Below are 13,565 nucleotides of genomic sequence, written 5' to 3'. Positions count from 1 at the left end.
CAATAGGTCCCCTTGGGCTAATAGATGCCCTAAAGACATTGTCAAGAGGTAGGAGAAAGCAAAGACTGGTAGATGGACTGAGCATTGTCATGCTGGATAATCAGCTGGTGAGAACCTAGTACAGAGAGAAGACAGTTCTCCCAGAGTGCATATTACACGATGGACAGGAACAGGTCCTGGGTATAGGCAATGTGAAGTTCTCGTTCATAGAAACTCTAGGTAGTTTTCTGGCTGGCAAGGCCTCTGATCCAATTTGAGTCTTGGCACCTCACAGCAGTATTTCCTCAGACCCAATGCCCTTACACCTTGTATAGAGGTGCTCTCTCTTGAGCCACTGTTTTCATGGGCTCCTGGTATTTTACTTTCCTTTCTTATCCCACCCCCTGGCTTCCCTCCTCTGCTCTCCTTTTGCCCTAGAGACTTCTTCCATTTCTCTTGTAATATCCCTTAATGTTCCTTAGGAAGAACCTCAGTGTCTCCTTAAAAACTCATTTCAAGGCATTTATTGTTTTGCATTTAAAGAAGTTGGTGGTAGCCACGCCATCCTAACAAGTAAAAAGCTAAACACACTGAAAAATCATCAACTTTCCCTGGATTCATAAGGGAGGAGAGGACATTGGGCAAATCTCTATCTCCAAGACTGGTAAGACTGATCGGCAGAGAGTCATGGCTTACCAGAGCAGAAACTCACTTAGTGGAAACCACCTCAGTAACAAGGCTCAGAAAACTTGAACTGTAATTGATGAATTGCTGGAGGCTCAGGATATCCAAATCTGAGGATTAAGAACTCCAGGGGACTCAATCATAGTGGATCTCCACAATTTTGTAAAATTTACCTCCAGGAGATTGAGCACGGAGAAAATTCCCCTCCGGCTTCTGGCTGGGAAGGAAGAAGTATCCATTTTGAAAGAGACCAGAAGCGTCTGTTCTTCTGAATAAGGCCTGCCCTCAGGAGAAACTAGTTAACTAGAGCCTAGCCTGCTGGCGTATTATACAGCCTACCTCACCTGGGGAAGGGAAATAGCCACTCCAGTCAGCTCTATTCTTTCACGTAGGGGAAGGGAAATATCCAAGGCCAGCCCACTCTAACCATCCTGTCCCACACAAAGGGGGAGAAAAAGACTATGAAACACTTTGACATTTACAATCCAGAAGCATAGGCTCACTCGAAGACTGAGACCTGATCATAGAACAATAAACTGCTTCCCCCAAACACATACCTTTTTTTTTTTTTTAAGATTTTATTTATTTATTTGACAGAGAGAGACACAGCGAGAAAGGGAACACAAGCAGGGGGAGTGGGAGAGGGAAAGGGAGAAGCAGGCTTCCTGTGGAGCAGGGAGCTCGATGCGGGACTCAATCCCAGGACCCTGGGATCATGACTGAGCCGAAGGCAGACGCTTAACAACTGAGCCACCCAGGCGCTCCCCCACACACATACCTTATTACTAAAGGCCTATCTACAGCAGTTCCTTTTACCAGTACATCAAGTCCAGCTATCCAAAAAAAAGTTATAAAGCATACTAAAAGTAAATTTAAAAACAATGCCTACAGAGTATTCTAATAGATGCATGTATCATATTCTATTATACAATCTCCCATCTATGTTGTTTAAATTTTCCACTATTTTAAAACAATAAAAACCCTTACACATATGATATGTATATTTAATCGGATGATACATTCCCTTAGATTATATTTCTAAAAATTATTTGTCAGAAGTTTGAAAATAATAGCTCATCAGATAGTTTAATAAACAACTCTGGCAAAGAAAGGAGAAGTGTATGGGGAGGAGTGTGGGAAGAGGAGAAAGTCAGTCTAGGAAAATTTATGACCATATAGTTTTCTTTTTTCTCCTCTTAAGATGTTTTTACTAACTTTTCAAATATGGTGAAAAGATCCTTGGATTTCAAATAATATATCTAAAAAAATAATTCTGCCTCTCATATGTCTCCCAGATCCCAGTTCTCTTCATCGTTTCTTATTTATCCTTTTAAATATTAGGGTAAACCATACAGAACAGCCATTTTTGTAGATCAAACATGGTTTAGAGAAATGCAATATGGTTCCACCTAATATTACATACCCGTCCATTTACTTTTCCAAATATGTGATCTTAAAATACTCAGTGACTTCATCATCTATATGAAGATGTTTTGCTATAAACTTCTTTCCTTCATGAGAACAAAATATCTGAAAGTCAGGTTTTAAAAATTAAAACTCCAAGGAATGTTAGATCAGTGGAATAGAGGAGGTCTTGGGTGTAGTGTAATTCATTTCCCTAAAATGAATAACAGTGTCCTTTAACTTGAAGAGGGAGCGACACTTTTGAAGTCTATAAATTACATAAACAAATGATAAGAGAATATATTGTATGAAGAAAATCTACTAACAAAGCCTAATGGTTTCCTACAGAATCCTAGAAAACCCCGCCTCTGGCTATGCAGGCATGCAGGCTAGAGGGCGCTGTGACCCAATCCTAACTTGGTTCCTATAGTCGGGATTGGGAGTAAAATTGCCTAGACTAGTTTTTGCACCAACAAAGGACTATGGGTGAATAGTTTGTCTATTGTGACTTCACTTCCTGAAGTAGCTTTTCTCTAGAAAAGCAAGAGGCAATTACTAAATCTTCTTAGCTGTATAATTAGAATATCTCTTCAAGAAGATTCAGATTACGGAACAGGAAGAGACTTTAAAAGATCATCAAGGTTCATGGTTCCTCACAGGGAATCATATCAAGTCTCCTGTGGCTTTTGGCTAATCATTCAAGGGCAGTAAAATGATTTTTTTTTTTTCAAGTTTGAACCCAAGCCTTTGGATGCTGTGGCATTGGAAAGGGATCCTTCCTATGTTAGTTTGTCAGGCTTTTCTGAATTACTGCTCAGTCACCTTCTCTCAAAAGATACTCCTTATTATTTTCTTTTTTTTTTTTAAAGATTTATTTATTTGACAGAGAGAGAGACAGTGAGAGCAGGAACACAAGCAGGGGGAGTGGGAGAGGGAGAAGCAGGCTTCCCGTGGAGCAGGGAGCCCGATGCGGGGCTCGATCCCAGGACCCTGGGATCATGACCTGAGCCAAAGGCAGACGCTCAACGACTGAGCCACCCAGGCGCCCCCCACTCCTTATTATTTTCCCCAAAAGTATGTCTGGAATCATTATATCCTGGTCAACTCTGCTAACCCATAAATACATTTCCTCATTCCTGATCCCTATAATAAATGTATCCTTATACACAGTACAAATTTTGTCTATTCATGTATTGGGTTTGTTCTGACCTTCTCTTGCCTCTCTGTTGTACATATGTGTTACCGTTTGTTTCTAACTTAAAGGCATTAGGTGGAGTATTAAACTGACTGTTTCAATGGGAAAATGTGTTCTTGTCAGATTAGAAAAATGATGGTTGGGCTTCCATGCCAGACGACCAAAACCTTTTTTTATTTTTATTTTTGCAGATTGATTTATTTGAGAGAGAGAGAGAGCACATGGACAGGGGGAGGGGCAGAGGGAGAGAGAGAATCTTGAGCAGACTCCCCGCTGAGCGCAGAGCCCCATGTGGGGCTCAATCCCAGAACCCTGGGATCATGACCTGAGCTGAAACCAAGAGTTGGACACTTAACCAACTGAGCCACCCAGGTCCCCCACCACCACCAAAACCTTTTTAATCTATAATTTACCTGGCCCACGATGCTGGTGGTCCTTTTTCAATTATACCTCTATTTCATTGAATAAGCATGCATTGGAAAATTGTGATATGGTCCTGATGTGGGACACCAGCAACAGAAATTTCTAACTTAGGTAGGAAGCACGACCACTGTTGTAGAGTCAAAAAGGATTGCTGGGCATTGGTCTCAATGTTCACTCACTGTATCTGAAATACCCTGGTCCTCAAATGTACTCTTGTTTTATGTTCAGTAGACATTTATTATTCTGAAAACTAGATCTCAAGCTAATGAGATCTAATGGCAAAATTGAAGTGAGTGCAGTTAGACGGGATTTAGTTTAGTAATGAAAGGAGCTGAGCCTACAAAGCACAGCCACCCCAACTGTATCCTTTGTTTAAGGGATAAGCTAACCAGGTATACAGGGAGCATTAGGGCAACAAAAAGAAGAAAACTAGAATTCTCAAGGTGGAAGTAAAAGAGTCTGGGGATAAATTTAAGATAGAGAAGATAGCAAAGGCTGACTACAAATGCTTGGTGAGAAGTGTGGTCAGTTCCCACAGCCTTGTTAGGTGTGGTTTGTTCTGGATCACTGTAAATGATTCTATTTCCTAAAAGCAACAATGATGCGGCTGTTGTTTTACCAGTGTACATCACCTCATCAATAAGAACATATCTGGACAAATTAAAGACTCTGGTCTTACATTCCAATCTCCTGTTAACTGCCTCTCACATTGTTTATAAGATCACCAGCAACGAGGTAAGTAAGGCAAGGTATGGATAGATCTGTGAAAATCCACCAGCACAAATGGAAAACAAGTTCCTGGTCGGTGTCAGTGAGTCCATCACATCCTATTTGCAAGGAGAAGACAACGGTATTTATTGTGTGCACAATGGCTCATTAACATACCATTTTTTTTCAGAGTGTTAGTGTGTTGGCTTATAAGTGGATATAGTCCCCGTGCAAACACAAATGTTCTCATGTGAGCAGAAGGTAAATACTGCAGGCTGGGTTTTCTTCTTAGACAAACTTTGCTGTTTGGGTGCAATATGGAGGGTGATAGGGAAGTAGGGAGAATGGATTATGGAATAAGTAGCAAATGTTTCCTGGTGGCTGGTTTACATAAGATTAAATACAATTACCTGTTCCTCTGACTCACTGAAAAGTTTTTCAGTCCAAGAGGCAAGGTTTCACCCTGATATTCGAGGGAAGCCAAAGGGCTTTTCTGATTACCTAGCTCCCAGAATATCCACAGTTCTCATAAAACATTAGTGCAGATCATGTGAATGGACTAATCCATCATCAGCTGTAGTCATCTAAGAGAGAAAATGTCCCTATAAAATACATCAACCCTGTTGAGATTGAGGTGTTGTAATGGATGGTAAATACTATGAAAAAGGGAAGGAGTATTAACATTATAGAACTGAAAGATAGTTTCCTTAATTCAATTCAGGACATGTTGTATCACAACATACAGCTATCAAATATGCATTTGTAGAAGTGCCAAGTTTGAGTTCTTTGCTGGCAAAACGTAAAAACAAGAGGGGCTAAGATTTCTGAAGGCATTCTTCATTCTCCTCACAGAAGCCTCAAGCTGAAATCCCACAGGCTTATTCTGAGACAAAAAGTACTATATACTTACATATTACTGCACGCTTCCATACCTTTTTCTGCCAGGGAAGAACCCAGACTACCATCAAACACAATCAATTATATTCCTCCTCCCCAGTATCTCATTGTAAAGCCACACACTGGCATCTCCTCTGAAGATGTAACAGGAATCCAACCGTGTGATTTCCCTCATAGTAAGAATCTATTTCTGGGCATCTAAAAATGGATCCAACAATGACAAGCTGTACCAATTGTAGAGTTGGTTAAAAGAAAAAGTTCAACTATATTTGACCCAGTTGAAGCTATGTGTCTAGTATTTGACCATTTTTCCATTAGGAGGAAAATGACAAAAACGATAATAAAACATTTGTTTGAACAAGTTTGACTTTTTAATAATTTATCAGTAGCAAAAAGAAATCGAACTTGTCATTTTCATCATTCTGTGTATACACATTACAGATTATATATTGGGGCTTTAAAAAATAATGACTCATTATAATGTAAACTCTCTTTACAGACTCTCCCATGTGTACAGCAGAATATATTTTTAGAGGCCCTGTAAAAAGGAACGATTTTTCTAAACCACTGGCTATAGAACAAGGTGATTTTAGGCAAGAAGTAATTTAGAAGGAATTTACAGAAAAAAAAAAAAAAGACTAATGCCTTTTCTAGAATGATTCTGAATTAATATCATCACACTTTCTTATAATTTTTTTTATCCACAGCAGCTATTCACAAAAACTTTCTAAATTTTAGACTATTGACTCTTCTTAGTAATACAATGCTTTGTCCTATATTTAGACTAGAGAAGAACTTTCATCATAGTAATTTCAAAGCATTTAAACTTCTTTATGAGGCGATGCCTGTCATATAATCTGCACTAGATGCTCCGTGTGCATCTGAAGGAGTCAGTCCCCAGTGTGAGTTTACCAGGTTCCCACTCTAGTCAGAATGTAAGTAGGAAATCATTTTCTTCGGGCTTGTAAATAACACCAGTGTAATTTGTTACAGTAAGTTTTCCTATAATTATAGATGTTATAGATTTTATAGATATCATTTCAGTATAAGTGAATTAATCTCTCTTCTACATTTCATGAGTCTCTTTTCAAGCCATCTGTCTGAAATCACATTATTTAATAGGGATGTTTAAGAAATTTGTTGCTTATTTTAGTTGCTTGAAGTAAATGTTTCAGAGTTTCAAAAATCCATACACGAAATACAAGTTTTTGCTTTGTATTCTTTTCTATTCATGCGAATCTAAATTAAAGAATCTGAAATGTTTGAGGATTTTTGTTTTTGAAGAAGAAATATCTAGTTGCCAGTAATTACCCACCATGTAAAATCCCCATCTTTTGAGATGTGTTTAGTTGCACTATCAGGGGATATCTGGCAAGCAGTTTTGAAACTCACAGTCCTGAAGTCCCTTGAACTGAGATATTTTGACGTGCCTTCCTCCAATGATCCAGGCTAACTCATGTAAACTAAAAAGTAATTGGCCACATAGAATTAGCTACCAGGCTTCCTGTAACCTAAGATGTACTTTTTTTTTTCCAGTTTAACTTTTCTAGAATCAAAATGTTTTTATATTAATGTGCTTCTCTTTAAAATGGGTTCTTTTCCATGAACTGAGGCTTTTTGCTCATTTGTTCATTTGTTTTTATGAATCCCCGCTGCTTTCAGAGAGAGTTGGTGTGGCCTGGGACTGCTGGAGTCCTCAGGACCATGGCCTCCTGCTGGTTTTCTTTTCTTTCTTGAAAAGGAAAGAGGTTGTTTTCAAATTCATGGTGAATCTTACAATCTACGGTGTCTGCACAAGGGCCTGCAGTTTCCAGGTATATTGCACAGCTCCTTCTAACCTTCTTTTTTTGCTGAACCCCTGCAGCAAATGTGTTCATCACATTCCCATAGTGACACTAGAACCATGACCTAAATTTACAGGTGATCTTCAAATAAATATTTATGGAGCCAAGAATTAGACTTCAACTGCCACCATAAAGCTTGCCTTAAGGGGAAGACACTCGATAAAAATCTAAATTAGCCCAAAGTAAAGAGTCAGATTTTCTGCACTGCAATTACTTTTCTGTTTTTCAGTCGCAACTAACCAGCTAGTCAGGACTAACAAACCTTGAATTCAAAAATGGACATCCAAATTCTTGTGCAATTAAATGCCCAGCAATAAAGGACTTGGCCGTACCTGCAAACCTAAATGATAAATATATATACTTCTCTTTTTTTTAATGCTGCAAAAGGTAAGGTTTTGCCCCACTTTAGGATGCCTAACCAGCTGTTATAAAAGCTACTCTATCTAGGGGCGCCTGGGTGACTCAGTTGATTAAGCAGCTGACTCTGGATTTCACCTCAGGTCATGATCTCAGGTTTGTGAGATCAAGCCCTGCATCGGGCTCCGGCTCAGCACAGAGTCGGCTTGAGAATCACTCTCCTCTCCCTCTGCCCTTTCTCCCACTTGTGATCTCTCTTGCTCTCAAATAAATAAATAAATCTTTAAAAAAATTTAAAAAGCTACTCTAATAATTGTTTTGCATTTTTTATTTTATCTGAAGTGATATAAATATGGCGTGATAATATCATGAAAAAGTAATGATTCAAACAGATGAATAATAATTCACCTTCCATAGATTTGAGGGTTTGTCCTATTATTTTGTAAACCCAGTGAACAATTCTTTGAACATTATCATTTAAATTTAAAAAAAAAGAAAGAAGAAGAAAAGAAGGAAGGAAGAAAGGAAAACATGGCTATTTGACAAGGACAATTATTCAAGTCAAATGTCTCCCCTCTAGTATAAGAAAAACTGATACAGATGGAGGTATTCTCCCAAATTAGGAGAAAGAGAGATATATAAATGCCATAATACATGTTACATATGCCATATGTGTAGCTGTGATGCAAGCTACATCATTCTTGGGTTATTGTTAACCCTAAAAGTCCAAATTCAGACTTGACCAAGTGAAGAGAAGCCAGAGAAGTTAGAGAAATTATCTAGCAGTGGGAAAAGACAGAACATGGCATTGCAAAATCTGGAATGAAGTCCCTGCTTACTCCCTTATTAGCTGAGAGAATTGGGGTTAGTCACTTAATCCCTCTAAGCCTCATTTTCCACATCTGTCAGTTAAGAATAATATGTTCTTTCAGAGGGTGTTTGGAGATTGAAATGACATTATGAAAATGTATATACTTTATAAAATGCTCTACAAACGTTATTTTAAAACATTTAAAAAATAAAAACTGTGACAATGAGCAAGGCTTTCAGGAATTATTCAAATAATCAGAAAAGAAGATCACCAGAAATTGAAATTGGCACAATTAAGCATGAGGCAGTCACAATCCATGCTTACTTCTGGGGCCAGTGTATCTACTCCAGGATCCCATGCCCTCTGGCTGTGGAAGACCTACTCCCTGGAGACACGGGGGTCAGGGGGACACTTTTCAGGCTCTTGAACGATTATGACTGGTTGGTCTCTTCACTCATTCTCTATACTGGGTTCTGGAGCTACAGAGAGGACTAATAGCCAAGGTGCCTCCTCTTCTGGAGCTTACAGTCTAGTAAGAGAGACACAAATTAATCAAATAATCACTTGAATACATTAAAACAGCAAAAAGCCTTTAGAAGGAAGTTCAAGGGTCTTTGAAGCTCGTGAGAGAGAGACTTGATCTATTTTGGTGTTGTCAGGAAGCTTTTCTGAGGAAGTAACATTTGGGCTAAAACATGAAGGATGATTAGTCAACAACTAGATGAAGTTGGAGGGGACAGGGGGGCAGAAATATTCAGACAGAGGAACTGCCTTAGTAAAGACTGAGAGGAGGATGTGTTGATAGAGCCTGAGACTGGTGACAGTAGGAGAAGCAAGCAGGAGCCAGTCTTTAAAAGTGGAGAAGTGACAAGATCACTTTTTTAAAATAACACTGTAGAGAGTGCACTGGGGGGAGGGGGGCAGGGGGAAAAACAGTAAGTTTGATTCACTGGAAAACCTCTGATAACTTCAAAAGAGGTACCGGGAACATCACTTGTCTGTGGATGTAGGTAGATTAAGAGAAAGGGTTTAGGAATAAGTCTTGAGGGGCTCCAACTTTTATGGTCTCATTAGAGGAGAGTAAGTCTAAAAGAGGGAGTAGGAAGGTCCGAGGGACATTAGGAGTCACAGAAAAAAAAAATTCTGCCTTGTGGTCAAATAAGATGAAACTAAAAAAAAAATTGATCAGTCATCAGCAAGAACTATATTGGAGGAGAGATGGAGAAAAAAGTCAGGTCAAACAGCGAGAGGGAATAAGGAAATGGGGCCAACTTGTTTAAGAAGTTTGGCTTTGGAAATTACAAGCAAAAGATCATGGTAGCAGAGGGGAGCATAGACGGGGAAATACTGGGGGTATTTTATTCACCCCTCAAATTGTGAGTCAATCCCTTTAGTCTTGGTCTAGAATTTCTTTCTTTCTTTAATTTAGGGTGGTTTTGGTCCTATCCAGACTATAGCCTTAGAAAGTATCTGAGGAGAATGGAGACTGGACTAATATATGTAGACTCCAAAATTTAAAAAACAAAATAATAAGCGGGTTATTCAGTCACTCACTATCCACTGCCAACAAGGCCCACACTAGTTTATCGTTTCTAAAAGCCATTCTCAGTGGTGTGGTCCTGGAAGGAAAGGAAAAACAAGACATAATATTTCTCCCCTTAGGTCTGGGACTTCCCTCTCATTCAAAGACTCCTTTCCCCAAACAACGATGCAAAGCCGTGTCCTGTTTGCCCCTAACATCTCTAGTTGGTCCATCTCACTCATCTCTATATCCACTGGCTTGGAAACCTCCCCTTCTATATTGGGTCCTAGATAGGAATGGGCCCTGGGGGGCACCACTGCCTTCTCTATCCCAGTCATCATCACTCACCCCTTCTCTTACGGTAGAGACGTCCAGCAAGCACCTAGCCATTGGTGCCATATTGGTGTGTGCTGTGGCTGACCAAGATGAGATTTCAGCCCCTCTCACCACCCCATCAATTCTCTACTGACCCCACTGATAATAAACCACATGTCAAGAGTTGGCAGTTGTACTTGTCTTGCAGGCAGCTCCCCAACATAGGTTCAACATTTTAGAGACCCTGATGTCTCCTGGAAGTTTCCTTCTAGCTGAAACTAGCTGTTGATGGGGAGTGTAGGATATTCTACAACTCAGATATATTTTTAGAGCTGTAGATTTATTTTCCATTACTTGACCCAACTTATTAGCTAGTTAACAGAAAACCCAAGAGTCAAAAATATTTTATGAAATTAAAAAAAAAATTTAAGAGTGTTCTGGAAACCATTTCTTGGATTCTTGGTTGCTGAACTCTCAAGTGAATCTTTTTTTTAAAAGATTTTATTTATTTATTTGCAAAAGAGCCTGCCCTGAGCAAGTAGCCCCGTGAAGGGCTCGATCTGAGGACCCTGGGATCCTGACCTGAACTGAAGGCAGACACTTAACCAACTGAGCCATCCAGGTGCCCCTCAAGTGAATCTAGAGTACAAATATGAAGCTTATATCCATGGGAAATGTGTTGGCATCTCTGTTTGAAATGAAACAATGAAAAAATTTGAAGCTTTCCCCACTTACAATGGTTCAACCTAAGATTTTTCTATTTTACAATGGTGCAAAATGATACATATTCAATAGAAACCATACTTTGAATCTTGGATTTGATAGTTTGCCAGCCTAATGATGTGCAGTATAATACTCTCTTGTGATGCTAGGCAGTGCAGTGAGACACAGCTCCCAATCAGCCACGCGATCACAAGGGTACCAATGGATATGCTTAGAATTATTCTGTACCCAGGAAAACATTCTGTTTATCACTTTCAGTTCAGTATTCAATACATTACATGGGATATTCAATAGTTTATTATAAAATAGGCTTTGTGTTAGGTGATATGGCCCTATCTGAGCACATTTAAGGTGGGCTAGGCTAAGCTCTGATGTTCAGTAGATAGTAAATGCATTTTTTATATGATATTTTCAAATTATGATAGGTTTATCAGGATGGAACCCTATTGTAAGTCAAGGAAGATCTGTACATGGTATCAGTGTATGTTTCCATTAAAAAATCCACAACTGAAAGTAGAAAGTTGTACATTTCAAAATACAAAAAAGGGCAGAAGACTTGAATAGACAATTCACTAAAGAAGGTATATGGATGGTAAATAACACATGAAAAGATATTGAACATCATTATCCATCAGATAAATGCAAATTAAAACTACAATGAAATATCACTATTTAGCTAACAGAGCAGCAACACTAAATGCTGGAGAAGATGTGCAAAAACAAGATCACACATACCTTGCTGGTGGGAAGTAAAAAGATACACCCACTCTAGAAAACAGCTTGGTGGTTTACCTAGATTTTCATATAGCTTTATTTGTATTAGCCAAAAACTTGAAACAGCCTAGATGTCCTTCAACAAATGAATGGTTAAACAAACCAGTATATCCACAGCATGGGTACCACCCAACAATAAAAAGAAACAAACTACTGATATTTCCAACAGCTTGGATGGATCTTTAGAGAATTAGGCTAAATGAAAAAAGAGCCAATCCTGAAGGTTACATAATATGTAGCATTTTTGAAATGACAAATTTTAGGAGTGAAGGGCAGATTAGTAGTTGTTAGGGGTTTGGGTGGTAGTGAGTGGTACAAGTGGAAGAGACATGGATATGGTTATAAAAAGCAACAGGAGGGATCTTTGGGGTGATGGAATTGTTCAGTGTCTTGACTGAGGTGATACAGAAACCTGTATGTGATAAAACTGTACAGAATGAAACACATACACACACAAATGAATACAAGTAAAACTGGGGACATCGGAATCAGATCAGTGGATTATATCAATGTTAATATTCTGGTTGTGATGATGTATTATAGTTTGCAAAATGTTACCATTGAGAGAAGCTGGGAAGTATATAAACAAGATCTCTCTGTATTACCTCTTAACTGCATGTGAATCTATGTCTATCTCAACAAAAAAATTCAAGCAAAAAAGAGTACAAAGCAAGTTTTCTTACGATAGCCTTTATCACCATGGATTTCTTTTCTTTGCAAGGTACTCTCTAAGCAAGATAGTGATGAATAATGATCATTAATAAGCCAATATGTTACCACACACAGGTTAAGACGGCTGTGTCAATAGAATATCAACCACATGAACTGGAAAATGATGGTTTAAACAGTTTTTTATCAGTTAGCTGATGAATACTTTATATTCTTTTCAAATAACATGCCAGAAGCCAATTTACTATGTGAAAACTATACCATTAGTTTTCCCCAAACCTTGTTTTCATGGCAATCCACTTCTATGAAAATGTAAGCAGGAACTTCCACCTGGGCAGGAGTTTGCAAAAGTATTTCTTTAACTTATTTAATAGAACTTTGACTTTGGGCTTCCTACACAAGTAATAGCTACATGAGAAACTCCTGTTAATTTATAAGGCAGAATCCTAAGATTTTAGGAGCAGGCTTTGTTTTGAATTCCCTCTCTGCTCCTCTTCTCCCAAGCTCATCTGGGACATTTGAAACATGAGAGGGGGAGCTCATTGCCCCAGCTTCTCAACAGTTTACCACTGAAGCAATCAGATTACATAAAAACCCCATTACTCATTTACCTTAACATAGACATACTTTCGCCAGTTTGTCTTAACATTTTACCTTCTGTTTTAGAAAGGGTTGTTACAAGAATAGCCATATGAAGACCGTTTCTGCATTTCCTAAACTATGAATTGAATGTACTATCAGATATCTCATATGTAATGATTTTTGTGATAAATTTCTCTTAGAGTATAGGGAAAAACAAAATGTTCTTTTAGACACAAAGGTATATAATTCCTTACACTAGATAATAAAAAGTATACAACCCAATGAGTTACTTTGACCCTTACTACCAAGAAACTCAGATCTAAGTTTTCTGCTCATTTACTATTTTGATACTATTTAGTCTCAAATATCTCAAGGAGATATTTTCTTCTTCCCCCTACTCTATTTCAACATAATCTGTCTTAAAAGTTGTATTTTTTAAAATTTTATTGAAGATTTTAGCCAACTTAAATTCATTTAATTCTAACAGTTAAATAATAAAATCATTTTTTATAATACTACTTTAAGTATCAGTTATTTTAATTCTTTTTTCAGAAGGATAAACAATATGTTTGAAGGAAATAGACCTAGCAAAAGTTCAAAAGACACGTGCAAGATTACTTAATATGTTTGTGTTTCCATTTACTTAAAACTTAAGATTCAGGGATGTTTAGTTCCTTA

The sequence above is a fragment of the Mirounga leonina genome, unplaced genomic scaffold (genome assembly GCF_011800145.1).
Source record: "Mirounga leonina isolate KUSES-001 unplaced genomic scaffold, KU_Mleo_1.0 Mir_151, whole genome shotgun sequence".
Lineage (NCBI taxonomy): Eukaryota > Metazoa > Chordata > Mammalia > Carnivora > Phocidae > Mirounga > Mirounga leonina.
Note: the sequence above shows the minus strand (reverse complement) of the source record.